We start from the raw sequence: 20,054 nt of genomic DNA on the forward strand, positions 1-20,054 counted from the left end.
CAACTATAAAAAGCCACCCCGCTCCAACATTGTTCGTTGGCTGCTCCGCTTGAGATTTTTGAGAAGATTGATTTGAGCAACCCCTCTCTGAGTGATTTGAGCTTAAGATCCACTGAGAGAAAAATCAAGAGACCAAACTTAGACAGTGGTTTAGCATCACAATAGTTCTGAATTAGAGTTCTTGTACCTATTACTCTTGAGAGATGCGCACTCTCTAGACGGATATGTTTCGGTTTGAGTGTTGAAGAGTTGTTGTCTTCACTGAGCTAGATCTTTAGCAACCAAGAGTGATTGTGGTTCTCTAAGGTCGACCGAAGGTTTTGATATCGCCGACAAGTATCTACCACAAGTGAAATCAACTGAAGTTTGATCAGCTTCGAGTTGAAGGAGAAGAGGTGAAGAGAGTTTATCTTCTCTGTTAAGTCACAACCCCTCCAACCAGACGTAGCCCTTTGGCGGAAGGGTGAACTGTTCTACCAAATCTCTCTGTCGCCATCGAGTACCACTTGTTTAATTTACTTCACTGCATAACTTTCAGCAGTCTCCATATGTGCTCTGTATCAATAGTTATCTGATCAGTTATCATTCGTTGCTCTCTTTTTACACCCTCATCATTCTGTCATGCTATCTTAGTCCCTGCTATTTTTTGTGTTGTGATCATTTACCTCATTATAGTTTTTCTTCATAGTTGTCCATCACAGTTCTATGCTATCTCTCTGTTATGATATTATTTCTGTTGGCATATTGCATTACCATCGTTATCATCAAGCCTGTTATATCATATGCTCGAACCATTATTGCATCCTACATCGATGGTTTTGTTCCTCAATAGTATGTGTAATTGAATTCATTTCTACCAAACCTTATTTCCGCTATCGTGTTTGGATCAAATTCAACATTCGAAAGAATTTTTGAATCTCCCATTCACCCCCTGATACGTCTCCATCATATCTATAATTTTTTATTGTTCCATGCCAATATTACACAACTTTCATATACTTTTGGCAACTTTTTATACTATTTTTGGGACTAACATATTGATCCAGTGCCCAGTGACAATTCCTGTTTGTTGCATGTTTTTTGTTTCGCAGAAAATCCATATCAAACGGAGTCCAAACAGGATAAAAACTGACGGAGATTATTTTTGGAATATTTATGAATTTTGGGAAGTGGAATCAATGTGAGACGATGTTCGAGGGGCCCACGAGGCAGGGGGTCGCGCCCCAGGGGGTGAGCGCACCTGTCGGTGTCAAAACCGGCGGATCTCGGGTAGGGGTCCCGAACTGTGTGTCTAGGCGGATGGTAACAGGAGACAAGGGACACGATGTTTTTACCCAGGTTCGGGCCCTCTTGATGGAGGTAAAACCCTACTCCTGCTTGATTAATATTGATGATATGGGTAGTACAAGAGTAGATCTACCACGAGATCAAGGAGGCTAAACCCTAGAAGCTAGCCTATGGTATGAGTGTTGTTCGTCCTATGGACTAAAACCCTCCGGTTTATATAGACACTGGAGAGGGTTAGAGTTACACAGAGTCGGTTACAATGGTAGGAGATCTACATATCCGTATCGCCAAGCTTGCCTTCCACGCCAAGGAAAGTCCCATCCGGACACGGGATGAAGTCTTCAATCTTGTATCTTCATAGTCTAGGAGTCCAGCCGACGGTGATAGTTCACTTATCCGGACACCCCCTAATCTAGGACTCCCTCAGTAGCCCCTGAACCAGGCTTCAATGACGACGAGTCCGTCGCGCATATTGTCTTTGACATTGCAAGGCGGGTTCCTCCTCCGAATACTTCATAGAAGATTTTGAACACAAGGATAGTGTCCGGCTCTGCAAAATAAGTTCCACATACCACCGTCGAGAGAATAATCTTTACACAAATTCAATCTGCTGACATACTCTGTAGCGTGACGTCACACCACGGCCAAATTTTTACTGGAATCGTTTTTACTGTTCCACCTCAGCGCGTTTAGCGAGGCGGTTTCCTTGGCACGTCTTGTCAAAGCAGAGATCGTGTCCCCTTATTCCGGGATTCTCATCAATACGGGCGTGGGTAACCCAACCGCGCCATTGATTATGGTGCTTGGGAGATAAGTGAGTTTTATTAGGCTGGTGGGGACGCATAGTTTCGTCCGTCTATATAAGGGGATAAGGATCCACCTTTTTACCTACGCCTTCTTCCTCCTTTGCTTATCCATTTCCGCGCACTTGAGCTCTAGCGCCCAAGTCCGCACACCTCGCCTCAACCTTCCCCAGCCATGTCCGGAGCGGGAGGCAAGTGGATGGTCTCCTCCGTAATGGAGGAACAGGTCAAAAAGCTGCGGAAGGCCGGATACTTATCCAGCGACATCGCGCATCGGCTCCCCGACAAGGGGCAGCTCCTTCCTACCCCCAGGCCCCATGAGAGGGTGGTGTTTCTTACCCACTTCCTCCACGGACTAGGTTTTCCACTTCACCCATTTGTCCGGGGGCTCATGTTCTACTATGGCCTAGATTTCCACGATCTGGCCCCGAACTTCATCCTCAACATCTCGGCGTTCATCGTCGTGTGTGAGGCCTTCCTCTGCATCCAGCCCCACTTCGGCTTATGGCTGAAGATTTTTAATGTCAAGCCGAAGGTAGTGGGCGGCCGCCAGGCGGAGTGCGGAGGTGCCATGGCGGGCCGGATGGCCAACGTCCTATGGCTCGAGGGCTTCTTTGTGGAGACAATAAAGGGGTGGCAATCGGGGTGGTTCTACATCACCGAGCCGGGCGACCCCAAATGGGCGACGGCCCCCGAATTCCGATCTGGTTTCCCCACACGGCTCACCTCCAGGAAAGAGACGGGTCTAACATGGGAAGATTCGGAAGAGCTGACCGGACTTCAAGCCTGCGTCCAAAAGCTGGTGAACAAGAATCTCAAGCTTGTCAACATAGTCCAGGTCATGCTCATACGCCGGATCCTCCCGTGCCAACAATGGGCCTTCAAATTGTGGGAGTTTGATCCGGCACAGCACCAAACCTTGAGCAGGCTCTTCGACACTACGTACGAAGATGCCTGGAAGGTGCTGTTTAAGGGCGCCGAGGCTCCCGCATTCGCTACCGAAGATCGCGGATTCAGTTCGCAGCGTCAAGTCGACAAGGTAAGCTATTTTACCCTTTACAGGACACTTTTTCATAGTTTGACTCTATGTGGGATCTAAACTCCCTTACCTTTGACAGGACTGGCTGAAGAAGTCCGGGCAGGTTAACTGTCCGGCTCCTTTGCCAGAAGACCCAGTGGACGCCCGCTTAACGGGGCTGCTGGTTCCGGCACCTCACGTGGTGCCGGAGAAGAAGGCCAAGAAGAAGGCCATGCGAACTCGAAAGAGTTCTCGGCGTCAGGTGTTATCGGACTCATCATCCGATGACTCCGAGGCGGACTCATCCCGCAGAGACGAGGAGGAGAAGAAAGAGGCTTCTCCCCCAACGGGGGGAGAGAAGAAAAGGAAGGCCTCCCCAACTGGGGAGGCCGGAGGGTCCAAGAAGGGAAGGACCCTTCCTCCGGATTACTCCACCAACACCGACGACGACGAAGAGGAGTGGCCCTCGAGGGCCAAGCCCCTGGCGAGATCGTAAGTGTCCGGATTCCAAAATAACTCGTGATTTTTCATTTGTCGCATAATGTCTTCTAACGCCAAATACAACCATGTAGCCCACCCAAGGATGAGCTTCCTGCTTCCTCGAGCGGCTCCCTGGGTTCGTCGAATGTGAATAGCACTTCACTTCCAACGGCCTCCTCCCCTCGCGACGCAGAAGACACCATGGTGGAGTCCCAAAAGGGGCCCAACCAGGAGGAGGTGGTCCTGGAGGCGCCGCAAGGCGACCTCCCGGATTCCGGGCGCAAAGGGGGCAAAACCCCAGAGGGCTCTAAGTCCGGCCCTGTGCCAGACTCTGTATCGGAACCTTCAAAGGTTCCGGAGTCTTGCAGGCAGCCCCTTCATAAGAAGGGCGAGACTGTGACGCCGGCGGCCTCCGTCCAACCGGAGGCGCCGGATAATCTGCTGGAGGCGCTTAACGACGCCTCCATCGACGAGGAGCACCGCACTGTTATGAGTGCGGTGATCTAGAAAGTTCAATCCGCCAAGAACGGGCTGACTGAAGCCTATACCAGCCTTCTAACAGGCTTTGAGGTAAGTTTTTAAGATATGTAAGAATATTACCGCATAGACAGTGGCCCCTGATGCTCAGTTTGGTGTTCGGAAAGAAAAGCCAAGCTGAGGATCTAAAAAGATATACGCAAGAGTCTAACATAAATATGTCAATATGGGAATGCAGGCTGCGTTGCTGACCTCTGCCGCATTGACTGCGGAGGTCAATGCATTGAAGCAGAGCCTCGAGCGGTCTGAGAACGAGCTCGGCCTTGCCAAGAAGCAGCTCGAGGACAAGGAAGGTAAATAATACCTTATTAAAGTAATACCTTATAGAAAGGATTTGGTTGCAAAAAATGACAGGAATAACGTGGGTATTGCAGGGGCCACGAACGAGGTGGCGACCCTGAAGGAAGCGGTGTCCAAGGCTGAAAACGGTGCGGCCTTGGAGCGCATCGAGCGAGAGAAGCAGGAGGCGCGGGTGGTGGAGGTGCGGCAAGAGCTCCAGGCTCTCGTGGAAAAACACAAGAGTTTGGAGCGTGACTCAAAGACTCGAGAGTCCGAGCTTGCCTTGTCTCTTGAGAGTGCCAAAGCCACCAAGGCCAAAGCCCAGAAGGCCCTCCAGGAGATAGAGGCGATAAAGAAGATAGCGGCGGGTAAGGCATTCTTTATGCGAAGCAAGCATATAAAAGTGAATTATCTGTTACTTACCCGAATCCGGAGCTCTCCAGGAGCGTTCGCCGATCTGACCCGTAGTGTGTCTGATGCTGCCGCGTTCTACCGAGCCGAGGAGGGGAGCTCGACAGAAAAGGTGTTCTGGTCTCAATATGCTGAGACCGGACATCCGGTGCCCCTGAGCGACCAACTGAAGCAGCTGGTCGAGCTCCACAAGGTGGCCGAACAGGCCATGAAGGGCCTCATAGTTCGGCTGTGGCCTAAGGAAGCCATGCCTGGGAGCTACTTCGGTCTGGTGCGGCGGCTGGTGGACGCCTGTCCATGGGTTGAAGTCATCAAGCACTCCACTTGTATTGAAGGTGCCCGTCGGGCCCTTGCCCGTGCTAAAGTGCTCTAGGGCAAGATGGACGCTGAGAAGCTTGTGACGGACGCGCCACCGCTGGGCAAGGAGTATCGCAAGCCCGAGATGTACTATAAGGGCATCCTGAAGGGTGCCCGCATTATAGCGGGTGAATGCTCCAAAGATGTAATTTTTGAGTAGACTCGCATTTTTTATCCTGTACGCTGAAAACTTTGTTCATATGCGCTAAGCAATGCTTGTTAATTTAAAATATTACCTTCTGGCCGTTTATCAAATTTGAGAGATGGCGAGTCGTTGGCTTCAACCCCCGTGCCACGAGTGCTGGGGTGTTCGGGATAAACTTGAGCGCTCTTGTTCCCATTCTTGGGTCCTTTCGAGGGAGGCATTCAACACAATGAACGAGGCAACCAGACTATAATGTTTGAACACTCTCACTTAGCGATAGAATTCTAGAATTTTAAATTTTGGTGAAGCCCCTGGTATTCGGAATACCGAATTTGGGGCCGCTATCCACGCCTTGGCCGGACAATGCCGACTCCTTGCTCTAAGCGGCATGAGTCTTTAGGGACCCGAAAAACCTCTCGAACAGCGACCAGCTCTCGCCCTATCATGACGGTCAGTTTTAGCTTTCTCCACTGAGGTGCTCAACCCAGCTTAACCAGGGCACAATCGCAGTGGTTCTCCCAGCACTACCTTAGATGATATAACGGAATGTAAGGTACCAAAACATGGGAGCCGGGCAAACCCAACTATTGACCCAAGACATGATTCGGAGCCGATTCATATAATGCTATAAGTTCGGGGTGCCGCACTTGTGAAAGTGTTCAGACTTATCACACCATGTTTGGGGTACTTAAGCCCCTGGTGTATTGACCGCACAAAATTGTACGGGTGCAACATGTCATAGATGAACATTTATAAAGAAAAAGGAAATGCAATAATAAGCAGAAGCTATGTATTGTTTATTCAAAAGATACTGCAATGAAAGTAGAACGATACAAATAGTGCGATAAGCAAGGGACGAGACTATTTAACATGTCCACCTCCAGGGGTAAGCTACGGGATAGTATGTAAAACAGGTATACTGCTCGTAATAGAGACCACCTATACGCTCGACGTAGCTTTTCTGCTTCCCTGGCTATTGCATCGTGAGTTCGACGTTTCTACTGCCGGACAGGGCCTCTGGAAAACGGAGTCCTGCGAATAAGAAAAAAAAGAATGGCACAATTGGGAGCCCCTTGTGTGGTTTGAGCCGCACTCTGGGCATGCCGTGGTCGTGCCCCTTCCCCTATGCCCATGGTATCTCTAGAGCGTAGTTATGTACGCGTGGTCCTGGTCTCGCGATTTCGCGAGGGCTGGGGTTGGGGCCACATTGCTACGCATGCTTGGAATGTGCCAGGCGGTCTTGTTGTAGGTTACTCCGGGCGCGCTTGATGGTGTCCGGACGTTTAGTAGTCGTACTCGAAGATTGCCTTAATAGGCTGCTTTGTACTTCCGCAGCGAGGGCCACCGTGTGCTCCTCCGTCCGAAGAGAGCGTTCGGTGTTTCCATTGACCGTAATTACTCCTTGAGGGCCTGGCATATTGAGCTTGAGGTATGCTTAGTGCGGCACTGCATTGAACTTTGCAAATGCGGTTCGTCCGAGCAGTGTGTGATAGCCACTACGAAACGGGACTATGTCAAAGATTAACTCCTCGCTTCGGAAGTTATCCGGGGATCCAAAGACCACTTCAAGTGTAATTGAGCCTGTACAGTTGGCCTCTACACCTGGTATGACGCCTTTAAAGGTCGTTTTTGTGGGTTTAATCCTTGAGGGGTCTATGCCCATTTTGCGCACTGTATCCTGGTAAAGCAGGTTCAGGCTACTGCTGCCGTCCATCAGGGACTCTAGTGAGGTGAAATCCGTCAATGATTGGGTCAAGAACCAGTGCGGAGAATCCGCCATGGCGGATGCTAGTGGGGTGTTCCCTTCGATCAAAAGTGATCGGGCAGGAGGACCGGGTTGAACTTTGGGGCGACTGGCTCCATCGCATATACGTCCCTTAGTGCACGCTTCCGCTCCCTTTTGGGTATGTGGGTTGCGTATATCATGTTCACTGTCCGCACTTGTGGGGGAAAGCCCTTTTGTCCTCTATTGTTCGGCGGCCAGGGCTCCTCCTCGTCATCGCTATGCATCCCCTTGTCGTTGTTTTCGGCACTTAACTTGCCTGTCTGCTTGAATACCAAACAATCCCTGTAGGTGTGGTTGGCTGGTTTTTCGGGGGTGCCATGTATCTGGCACAAGCGATCGAGTATGCGGTCCAAATTGGACGGGCCCTGAGTATTTCTTTTGAACGCCTTTTTCCGCTGACCGGGTTTAGAGCCTCTGAATCCGGCATTGACTGCCGTATCTTCAGTATTATCGCCGTTAATGCGGCGCTTGTGCTTGTTGCGACGTGACCTGCCATTACTGTCCTTGGTATCCGAACTACCAGGGTTTTTGGTCAGGTTGTTACTGCGAGCTATCCAGCTGTCCTCTCCCATGCAGAAGCGGGTCATGAGTGATGTGAGGGCTGCCATGGATTTCGGCTTTTCCTGTCCTAGGTGCCGGGCAAGCCACTCGTCGCGGATGTTATGTTTGAAGGCTGCAAGGGCCTCTGCATCCGGACAGTCAACGATTTGATTTTTCTTGGTTAAGAACCGTGTCCAGAATTGTCTGGCCGATTCATCTGGCTGCTGAATTATGTGGCTTAGGTCATCAGCGTCTGGTGGTCGCACATATGTGCCCTGGAAGTTATCAAGGAATGCGGCTTCCAGGTCTTCCCAACAACCAATTGATTCTGCTGGCAAGCTGTTGAGCTAATGCCGAGCTGGTCCTTTAAGCTTGAGTGGGAGGTATTTGATGGCGTGTAGATCATCACCGCGGGCCATGTGGATGTGAAGGAGATAGTCCTTGATCCAAACCGCAGGATCTGTTGTGCTGTCGTATGATTCAATGTTTACGGGTTTGAAACCCTCGGGGATTTGATGATCCATTACTTCGTCTGTGAAGCATAGTGGGTGTGCGGCGCCTCTATATTGGGCTATATCACGATGTAGCTCAAATGAGCTTTGTCTACTGTGTTCGGCCCGGCCGGAATTGCTGTATCCGGCGTGACGGTTGTCATCACGTGTCGTGGGGCACCCACGTGATCCGTAGATCGATCTTATTTGCCTTGCCTTGTCCTCCAATATGTCTCGCAAGTCTGGCGCATTTCCCCGCGGCTTTGTACTTTTCGAGCGACGCCGGGGTGCGGTTTTAGTGGAGGGCCTAGAGGCCTCTCTGTCGCGGCCACAAGGTGGCCGGTCGGCCGCGTCATGCGCTGGTGATGTAGGTTTGGGTGCTTCCTCTTCTAATTGGGGTAGCAGCCTGCGTTTTGGGTAGCTCTTGGAGGGGCGATCGAGTTTATACTCTTCGGCTACGAGGACTTCGGTCCATCTGTCAGCTAGCAAGTCTTGGTCAGCTCTAAGCTGCTGCTGCTTTTTCTTGAGGCTGCTTGCCATGGCCATAAGCCGGCGTTTGAAACGATCTTGTTCGACGGGATCCTCGGGCACGACGAATTCGTCGTCGTCGAGGCTTGCTTCGTCTTTGGAGGGAGGCATATAATTATCGTCCTCTACCTCTCTGTCTGCCGCTCTATCATGAGGGATGGCTTCTCCCTCCTCCTGTGCTGAATCCTGCTGGAGGGGTTGTCTTCGGCACTGTCCAGGGTGTTATTATCTCCTGTGCCGGAATCACCGTTTTTGTTGTGGCGGGATTTAGAGCGGCGCCGCTAACGCTGGCGCTTGGGCTGTTTCTTGGAGGGGTCATCCTCCGCTGTTCCATTGCCATTCCCGTCTTTTGGGGTGTCCACCATGTATATGTCATATGACGAGGTGGCCTTCCAGTGCCCTGTAGGCGCTGGTTCTTGGATGTCTCCAGCATCGTCGTCCATACCGTCGATGTCTTCGGACTCGAAGTCGAGCATGTCGGTTAAATCATCGACAGTGGCTACAAAGTGGGTGGTGGGTGGGCGTTGAATTTCTTCGTCGTCCGCATCCCAACCTTCCTGGCCATAGTCCGGCCAGGGCTCTCCTAATAAAGAGAGAGACTGTAGTAAATTCAGGATGTCGCCAAAGGGCGAGTGCTGAAAGATTTCCGCGGCAGTGAAGTCCATAACCGGCGCCCAATCGGATTTGATTGGCAGGGGTGCGGGAGGTTCGGAGTCCGGAGAGGAGTCCGGCACCTCGGAGTCACGGGCTTTGCAAAGGACAGGGATGGTGTTTGGCTCAATCACCGTAGAGATCGTAGCCCCCGAGGCAGTGTCCAGCCACTCGTCCTCGATCGGCAAAGTCGGCTCCGAGCTAAGGGCCGAAGCGGATGCTGGTGCGGCCTCCAGGGTACTGTTCGGCGGCAGAGCTAGATCATACCCATCGAGACAGTGCGGCGCGCTTGGCTATGGCTCGAATCCGTCGAAGATCAAGTCTCCGCGGATGTCAGCCGTGTAGTTCAAACTCCCAAATCTGACCTGATGGCCAGGGGCGTAGCTTTCGATCTGCTCCAGATGGCCAAGTGAATTGGCCCGCAGTGCAAAGCCGCTGAATACGAAGATCTGTCCGGGGAGAAAAGTCTCACCCTGGACCGCGTCGTTGTTGATGATCGAAGGAGCCATCGGGCCTAAAGGTGACGACACAGAGGAACTCTCAATGAAAGCACCAATGTCGGTGTCAAAACCGGCGGATCTCGGGTAGGGGGTCCCGAACTGTGCGTCTAGGCGGATGGTAACAGGAGACAAGGGACACGATGTTTTTACCCAGGTTCGGGCCCTCTCGATGGAGGTAAAACCCTACTCCTGCTTGATTAATATTGATGATATGGGTAGTACAAGAGTAGATCTACCACGAAAAAAGGAGGCTAAACCCTAGAAGCTAGCCTATGGTATGATTGTTGTTCGTCCTACGGACTAAAACCTTCCGGTTTATATAGACACCGGAGAGGGTTAGGGTTACACAGAGTCGGTTACAATGGTAGGAGATCTACATATCCGTATCGCCAAGCTTGCCTTCCACGCCAAGGAAAGTCCCATACGGACACGGGACGAAGTCTTCAATCTTGTATCTTCATAGTCTAGGAGTCCGGCCGACGGTGATAGTTCGGCTATCCGGACACCCCCTAATCCAGGACTCCCTCAGCGCCCCTGCCACTCGTGGACACCCTGTAAGGTGGTTGTTGCCCTTCTTTCGCCGCAAGAAAGCTAATATCCGGAAAAAAATCGTGTTGAAAGTTTCAATCCAATCAGAGTTATCTCCGGGAATATAAGAAACGGTGAAAGGGCAGAATCAGGAATGCAAAAACAGAGAGAGACAGAGAGACATATCCAATCTCGGAGGGGCGAAGCCAAGGACCAGAGGGGAAACCCTTCTCCCATCTAGGGAGAAGGTCAAGGAAGAAGAAGAAGAAGGGGGCTCTCTCCCCCTTGCTTTCGGTGGCACCGGAACGCCGCCGGGGCCATCATCATCACCGCGATCTACACCAACACCTCCATCATCTTCACCGACATCTCCATCACCTTCCCCCATCTATCTACAGCAGTCCACTCTTCCGCAACCTGCTGTACCCTCTACTTGAACATGGTGCTTTATGCTTTATATTATTATCTAATGATGTGTTGCCATCCTATGATGTCTGAGTAGATTTTCGTTGTCCTATCGGTAATTGGTGAATTGCTATGATTGGTTTAATTTGCTTGTGGTTATTTTGCTGTCCTTTGGTGCCCATCATATGAGCGTGCGCGTGGATCACACCATAGGGTTAGTTGTATGTTGATAGGACTATGTATTGGAGGGCAAGAGTGACAGAAGCTTCAACCTAGCATAGAAATTGATGCATACGGGATTGAAGGGGGACCAATATATCTTAATGCTATGGTTGGGTTTTACCTTAATGGACGTTAGTAGTTGCGGAAGCTTGCTAATAGTTCCAATCATAAGTGCATAAAGTTCCAAGTCAGGGATGGCATGCTAGCAGTGGCCTCTCCCACATAAAACTTGCTATCGGTCTAGTAAAGTAGTCAATTGCTTGGGGACAATTTCACAACTCCTACCACCACTTTTCCACACTCGCTATGCTAACTTTATTGCTTATTTACCTAAACATCCCCTAGTTTTTATTTATGTGCTCTTTATATTCTTGCAAACCTATCCTATCACACCTACAAAGTACTTCTAGTTTCATACTTGTTCTAGGTAAAGCGAATGTTAAGTGTGCGTAGAGTTGTATCGGTGGTCGATAGAACTTGAGGGAATATTTGTTCTACCTTTAGCTCCTCGTTGGGTTTGACACTCTTACTTATCGAAAGATGCTACAATTGATCCCCTATACTTGTGGGTTATCAAGACCTTTTTCTGGCGCCATTACCGGGGAGTCATAGCCTGGGGTGAATATTCTCGTGTGTGCTTGTTTGCTTTATCACTAGGTAATTTTTATTTGCTGTTCTTAGTTGTTTTCTATCTTTAGTTATGGGTAGGAAACGCAAAATACCAAAAAATAGTTGTACCTACTACACCAATGGTTGAAGAACCACTCAAAATCTATCACACTACTGAAGCTTTTTACTTGGATCATCTTGATCCCTATGTGCTCGTGCTGAAACCCCAACTAGATTAGTTGAGGGAAAATCTTTAGATGAGCATTCTTGTTATGTGCGACACCGCATATCTGAAAAAGGGAAACTTTTACTGGATCAAATTCATCATTTACAATGCCATGCTTGGAATTTATGTGAAATACATGATTTTACTTGTTGTTCTGAAGACCCTAAGAAACACCTTCCCTACCAATGTGAGTTTAGTGATAATGGAATCATACTTCATATTCTAAGGGTGTTTATAATTACTATGATGTTCAACAAATTGAAGAATTTGTTGCTTTTAAGGGTGCTTATGAAATTTCTTCTTTGATTGGAAAGTGTGATGCTACTCTTTACAAATCTAATTTTTTTGCCATACTTAAATATTGCTATGATAATTATGCTTCTAATCATTATGTTAAACCATATATTGAGGACTCCTCCGCTATCCAAGAAGAGACTAATATTTTGCAGGAGTCTATGGAAGAAGAAATTGATGAAACTGTGAGCTCATTGGATGAAAAAGATGATGAGGAGAGAGAAGAACAAAAGGAGGAAGAGCAGATTAGCTACACGTGCCCACCTTCTAATGAGAGTAACTCTTCAACTTATACATTGTTTAATTTCCCTTCGTGCTTACCGAAGGATGAATGCTATGATGATTGTTATGATCCCGTTGATTCTTTTGAAATATCCCTTTTTCATGATGCTTGCTATGCTTGTGGACATGATGCCAATATGAATGATGCTTATGGAGATGAACTTGCTATAGTTCCTTATGTTAAACATGAAATTGTTGCTATTGCACCCACACATGATAGTCTTATTATCTTTTTGAATTCTCCCAACTACACTATATCGGAGAAGTTTGCACTTATTAAGGATTATATTGTTGGGTTGCCTTTTACGACTACACATGATGATTTTGATAGATATAATATGCACGTGCTTGCTGCTGCTACTTGCAATTATTATGAGAGAGGAACTATATCTCCACATCTCTATGTTTCCAACACGATGAAATTGCAAGAAACTGTTTATACTATGCATTGGCCTTTACTTGGTGTGCATGAATTGTTCTTTTATGACATGCCAATGCATATGAAGAGAGTTAGACTTTGTTGTTGCATGATATATGTTACTTTGTGCTCACTACTAAATCACAAATCGTTGTTAATTAAAATTGGCTTTGATATACCTTGGGACCCGGGTGGATCTATTACTTGAGCACTACATGCCTAGCTTAATGGCTTTAAAGAAAGCACTGCTAGGGAGACAACCCGGAAGTTTTAGAGAGTCATTTATTTATGTTGAGTGCTTTTATATAGTCTAAAAACAAAAAAATAAAGAGGGGAACCCAAAACTTTTCAAAAAGGAAAGTGAAAGTGAGAAAGACAAGCATTGTTGAAGTGGGGGAGCTCCTTGAACTTTATTCATGCTCACGGAAACTTTGTGAATCTTAATTACAGAAACTTTTCCTCAAAAATAATTATCCCCTTGTACAATTCTATTATATTATAAAAATAATGTGCCAAGGTTTGCCTTTAGGATGTTTACAATGCTTGTTGGTTTGTGCGGTGCAGGACAGACACTTTGGCTGTAATGCGCGATTTTACATTTTTTACTGGAACGTCAAACGATTCTGAAACTTTTTGCAATGTCTTTCCGTACAAATTGTTTATTTTTCCTAATTTTGGCAGAAGTTTTGGAGTACCGGAAGTATGGTTAATGTTCAGATTACTACTGACTGTCCCATTTAAGACAGATTTTGTTTTTGATGCATAGTTTGCTTGTTTTGATGAAACTATCAATTCCTATCAGTGGATTAAGCCATGGAAAAGTTATATTACAGTAGCTACAATGAAAAAACAAAATATGAATTGGTTTTCAATAGTACTTAGAGTAGTGATTTGCTTTATTATACTAACAGATCTTATTGAGCTTTTTGTTGAGTTTTGTGTGGATGAAGTGTTCGAAGATCGAGGAGGTCTCGATGTGAGGAGAAGGAGGAGAGGCAAGAGCTCAAGCTTGGCGATTCCCAAGTCACCCCAAGTAAATATTCAAGGATACTCAAGGGTCTAAGCTTGGGGATGCCCCGGAAGGCATCCCATCGTTCTTCAACAAGTATAGGTATGATTTTGGATTCGTTTCGTTCTTGCAATATGTGCAAATCTTGGAGCGTCTTTTGCATTTAGTTTTCACTTTTCTTTTATGCACCCTGTTGGTATGAGATAGTCCTTGGTTGATTTACAGAATTCTCATTGCACTTCACTTATATCTTTTGAGTATGGATTTATATAATGCTTCATGTGTTTCACTTATATCATTTGAAGTTTGGATTGCCTGTTTCTCTTCACATAGAAAACCGCCATTTGTAGAATGCTCTTTTGCTTCACTTATATTTGTTAGAGCGTGAGCATATATTTTGTAGAAAGAATTAAACTCTCTTGCTTCACTTATATCTATTTAGAGAGATGACATGAATTGGTCATTCACATGGTTAGTCATAAAATCCTACATAAAACTTGTAGATCACTGAATATGATATGTTTGATTCCTTGCAATAGTTTTGCGATATAGAGATGATAATATGTGGGAGGTTCTAGTAAATGGTTGTGTTTAGTAAGAATATTGGTGTTAAGGTTTGTGATTCCCGAAGCATGCATGTATGGTCTCCTAACTATGTAACCAAATTGGCGTGCATTGTATTTTGATTGTTTATCTTTGCGTGAAGGTCGGGGCGCGCGATGGTTAACTCCTACTAACCTCCCCCCTAGGAGCATGCGTAGTAGTACTTCGCTTCGAGGGCTAATAAACTTTTGCAATAAGTATATGAGTTCTTTATAACTAATGTGAGTCCATGGATTATACACACTCTTACCTTTTTACAATTTGCTAGCCTCTACGGTACCGTGCATTACCCTTTCTCACCTCGATAGTTGGTGCAAACTTCGCCGGTGCATCCAAACCCCGTGATACGATACACTCTGTCACACATAAGCCTCCTTATATCTTCCTGAAAACAGCCACCATACCTACCTATCATGGTATTTCCATAGCCATTCTGAGATATATTGCCATGCAACTTCCATCATCATCATATACATGACTTGAGCATTCATTGTCATATTGCTTTGCATGATCGTAAGACAGCTAACATGATGTTTTCATGGCTTGTCCGTTTTTTGATTACTATGCTAGATCATTGTACATCCTGGTACACTGCCAGAGGCATTCATATAGAGTCATATTTTGTTCTAGTATCGAGTTGTAATATTGAGTTGTAAGTAAATAAAAGTGTGATGATCATCATTATTAGAGCATTGTACCATGTGAGGAAAGGATGATGGAAGCTATGATTCCCTCACCAGTTGGGATGAGTCTCCTGACTTTATGAAAAATAAAAGAGGCCAAAAAATCCCAAATAAAAAAGAGAGGCCAAAGAAGCCCACCAAAAAAAGAGAGAAAATAAAAAAAATGAGAGAAAAAGAGAGAAGGGGCAATGTTACTATCCTTTTACCACACTTGTGCTTAAAAATAGCACCATGTTCTTCATATAGAGAGTCTCTTGAGTTATCACTTTCATATACTAGTGGGAATTTTCATTATAGAACTTGGCTTGTATATTCTGATGATGGGCTTCCTCAAATGCCCGAGGTCTTCATGAGCAAGCAAGTTGGATGCACACCCACTTAGTTTCAGTTTGAGCTTTCATACACTTGTAGCTCTAGTGCATCCGTTGCATGGCAATCCCTACTCCTCGGATTGGCATCAATTGATGGGCATCTCCACAGCCCGTTGATTAGCCGCGTCGATGTGAGACTTTCTCCCTTTTTGTCTTCTCCACACAACCTCCACCATCATATCCTATTCCACCTGTAGTGCTATATCCATGGCTTGCTCTCATGTATTGCATGAGTGTTGAAAAAGCTGAAGCGCGTTAAAAAGTATGAACCAATAGCTTGGCTGAAACCGGGATGGGCATGAGGGGTACCTTGTGTTAAGAAAAGGGAGCATAAAAGACTATATGATTTTGTAGGGGTAACGTTCTTTAGCATTGATATTCTGAAAGACATAATTTTTTGTTGGGATGCCCGAGTATTAAATTCTTTTATGTCAAATGATAGACTATTGCTTTGAATCACTCGTGTCTTAATATTCATGCCATGATTAGATTATATGATCAAGATTATGCTAGGTAGCATTCCACATTAAAAATTATCTTTTTTATCATTTATCTACTCAAGGACGAGCAGGAATTAAGCTTGGGGATGCTGATACGTCTCCGTCGTATCTATAATTTTTTATTGTTCCATGCCAATATTATACAACTTTCATATACTTTTGGCAACTTTTTATACTATTTTTGGGACTAACATATTGATCGAGTGCCCAGTGCCAGTTCCTGTTTTTTGCATGTTTTTTGTTTCGCAGAAAATCCATATCAAACGGAGTCCAAATGGGATAAAAACTGACGCAGATTATTTTTGGAATATTTATGAATTTTGGGAAGTGGAATAAACGCGAGACGATGTTCGAGGGGCCCATGAGGTAGGGGGTGCGCCCTTGACCCTCGTGGACACCTCGTAAGGCAGTTGTTGCTCTTCTTTCACCGCAAGAAAGCTAATATCTGGAAAAAATCATGTTGAAAGTTTCAATCCAATCAGAGTTACGGATCTCTAGGAATATAAGAAACGGTGAAAGGGCAGAATAAGGAATGCAGAAACAGAGAGAGACAGAGAGACAGATCCAATCTCGGAGGGGCGAAGCCAAGGACCAGAGGGGAAACCCTTCTACCATCTAGGGAGAAGGTCAAGTAAGAAGAAGAAGAAGAAGGGGGGATCTCTCCCCCTCGCTTCCAATGGCGCCGGAACGCTTCCGGGGTCATCATCATCACCGCGATCTACACCAACACCTCCGTCATCTTCACCAACATCTCCATCACCTTCCCCCATCTATCTACAATGGTACACTCTCCCGCAACCGCTGTACCCTCTACTTGAACATGGTGCTTTCTGCTTCATATTATTATCCAATGATGTGTTGCCATCCTATGATGTCTGAGTAGATTTTCGTTGTCCTATCGGTAATTGGTGAATTGCTATGATTGGTTTAATTTGCTTGTGGTTATGTTGTTGTCCTTTGGTGCCCATCATATGAGCGCACGCGTGGATCACACCATAGGGTTAGTTGTATGTTGATAGGACTATGTATTGGAGGGCAAGAGTGACAGAAGCTTCAACCTAGCATAGAAATTGATGCATACGGGATTGAAGGGGGGCCAATATATCTTAATGCTATGGTTGGGTTTTACCTTAATGAACATTACTAGTTGCGGATGCTTGCTAATAGTTCCAATCATAAGTGCATAGAATTCCAAGTCAGGGATGACATGATGGCAGTGGCCTCTCCCACATACTTGCTATCGGTATAGTAAAGTAGTCAATTGCTTAGGGACAATTTCACAACTCCTACCACCACTTTTCCACACTCGCTATACTAACTTTATTGCTTCTTTACCTAAACAGCCCCTAGTTTTTATTTATGTGCTCTTTATATTCTTGCAAACCTATCCTATCACACCTACAAAGTACTTCTAGTTTCATACTTGTTCTAGGTAAAGCGAACGTTAAGTGTGCTTAGAGTTGTATCGGTGGTCAATAGAACTTTAGGGAATATTTGTTCTACCTTTGGCTCCTCGTTGGGTTCGATACTCTTACTTATCTAAAGAGGCTATAATTGATCCCCTATACTCATGGGTTATCACCCCCTCTGGTAGATATACTCTCAGTCCTAACAATTTGTATCAGAACAGGTACTCCCTATCTTTGTTTATTAAATGTCTAACGTCCTTGGAGTTTTGAGTATGTCGTATGCAGGTAGATCCTCGCACTCTGAAAGATTTCCTACCTTCGATTGAATGACTATATCTAGTGGAAAGAAAGAATGAGAATCAGAATTCAAGCTATGAACTTTGATCTATGGCATATTGTGGAAAATGGATACACCATTCAGCAACCGGATGATCCCAATTCCGATGACAAATTTAATCTGCAATTGGATGCACAAGCGAAAGACATTATCTATGCAAGCATCTCAAAGGACATTTTCTTCCGCTTATGAGTGCTTGACACTGCTAAGCAACTCTGGGATGCCATCAAAAGTGCCCATGAAGAATTCATTACCAGAACAGACCCTCACACACAATGCTTTGTGCCATGTCTGCTAGCTTCAGAAGTCTTCGTAGGGAAAGTTGAAATCACAAGTGCTCCCTGGGTGCTTTTGGTAATTAATGTCAACATATCTCTTGTTGGACTAACACTTTTACCTAGTATATTTTAGACAAGTTCAACAATGGAGTGGCATGGACTAAAGGATGTGGAAACCCTTCAAGATGCTAAGGACAAATGATTGGCTCAAGCTCCAAGATTAAGACTCTACAAGTTTCTATTTTAGTGATCCAAGATCACATTGAGTCTATAGGAAAAGCCAATACTATCAAGAGGCGATGAGGTGTTGCTTAATGCCTTGCTTGCTAGGGATATGCTCCAAAGCCTTCAACTACCTTCTCACATCCACATATGTCCTAAACCCAAAAGTCTAAACTCGGCCCCACCAATTCTTTCTATCCGGCGCCACCGAGTTTAGTTGTCATAGCCACTGCCACAAACCCTAGGCAAATCGGTCTCACTGATAGGGATCTCGGTCTCACCGAGATGGGATTGTAATCTCTTTGTGTATGTCCATTACCAAAATTGGTCTCACCGAGTTTGAGCAATCGATACTACCGAGATTACAATGCAAACTCTCTGTTAGCTTATTACCAAAATCGGTCCCATCGAGTTTGTGTAATCGGTCTCACCGAGTTTGCCTGACCAACTCTCTGGTTAGCTTATTACCAAAATCGGTCCCACCGAGTTTGTGTAATCGGTCTCACCGTGATTACATTATGCCCTAACCCTAACCATATTGGTCCTACCGAGTTGCATGTCGGTCCCAGCGAAAATCCTAACGGTCACTAGGTTTACTAAATCAGTCTGACCGAGTTTATTGATTCGGTCCCACCGAGATTGGTAAATTGTGTGTAACCATTAGATTTTGTGTGGAGGCTATATATACCCCTCCAGCTCTTCTTCATTCATGGAGAGAGCCATCAGAACAAGCCTACACTTCCAGCATCCATTTTCTGAGAGAGAACTACCTACTCATGTGTTGAGGCCAAGATATTCCATTCCTACCATATGAATCTTGATCTCTAGCCTTCCCCAAGTTGCTTTCCACTCAAATCTTCTTTCCACCAAATCCAAATCCTGTGAGAGAGAGTTGAGTGTTGGGGAGACTATCATTTGAAGCACAAGAGCAAGGAGTTCATTATCAACGCACCATTTGCTACTTCTTGGAGAGTGGTGTCTCCTAGATTGGCTAGGTGTCACTTGGGAGCCTCCGATAAGATTGTGGAGTTGAACCAAGGAGTTTGTAAGGGCAAGGAGATCGCCTACTTCGTGAAGATCTACCGCTAGTGAGGCAAGTCCTTCGTGGGCGATGGCCATGGTGGGATAGACAAGGTTGCTTCTTCGTGGACCCTTCTTGGGTGGAGCCCTCTGTGGACTCGCGCAGCCGTTACCCTTCATTGGTTGAAGTCTCCATCAACATGGATGTACGATAGCACCACCTATCGGAACCACGACAAAAACATCCGTGTCTCCAATTGCGTTTGAATCCTCCAATCCCTTCCCTTTACATTCTTGCAAGTTGCATGCTTTACTTTCCGCTGCTCATATACTCTTTGCATGCTTGCTTGTTATGTATTGTGAGTGTTAAACTTGTGCCTAAACTCCACTCCAACTTAAAGAAGTTAAAAACTGCAACTTTTGGTACTTCGTGTCTAATACCCCCCCTCTAGACACCTCTTCTCGATCCCTTTCAATTGGTATCAGAGCTTTGGTCTGCATTGCTTTGGTTTAAACACCATTGGAGGAAGATGGATGAGTCTACTATTGGGAGTCTTAGACATAGAGTGCCTATACTTGATGGAGAGTATTTTCATGAGTGGAAAAATGAGATGCTTGTGATTTTCAATCAATATCATTTGAACAAGTACATTGCTAGCCCTTGCGCACCTCATGTTGATCCAATGCATCCTACCCTTGATGAGTCAATTGACATGATTAGGAATCTTAGAACTGTTAATCTTATCACTAGAGGCTTGCCTAGAAACTTGATTAGAAACTTGCCTACTCTTGAGTGTGCCTACACTATATGGAAATTTCTTGAGG

Source organism: Triticum aestivum, chromosome 2B (assembly GCF_018294505.1).
Source record: "Triticum aestivum cultivar Chinese Spring chromosome 2B, IWGSC CS RefSeq v2.1, whole genome shotgun sequence".
NCBI lineage: Eukaryota > Viridiplantae > Streptophyta > Magnoliopsida > Poales > Poaceae > Triticum > Triticum aestivum.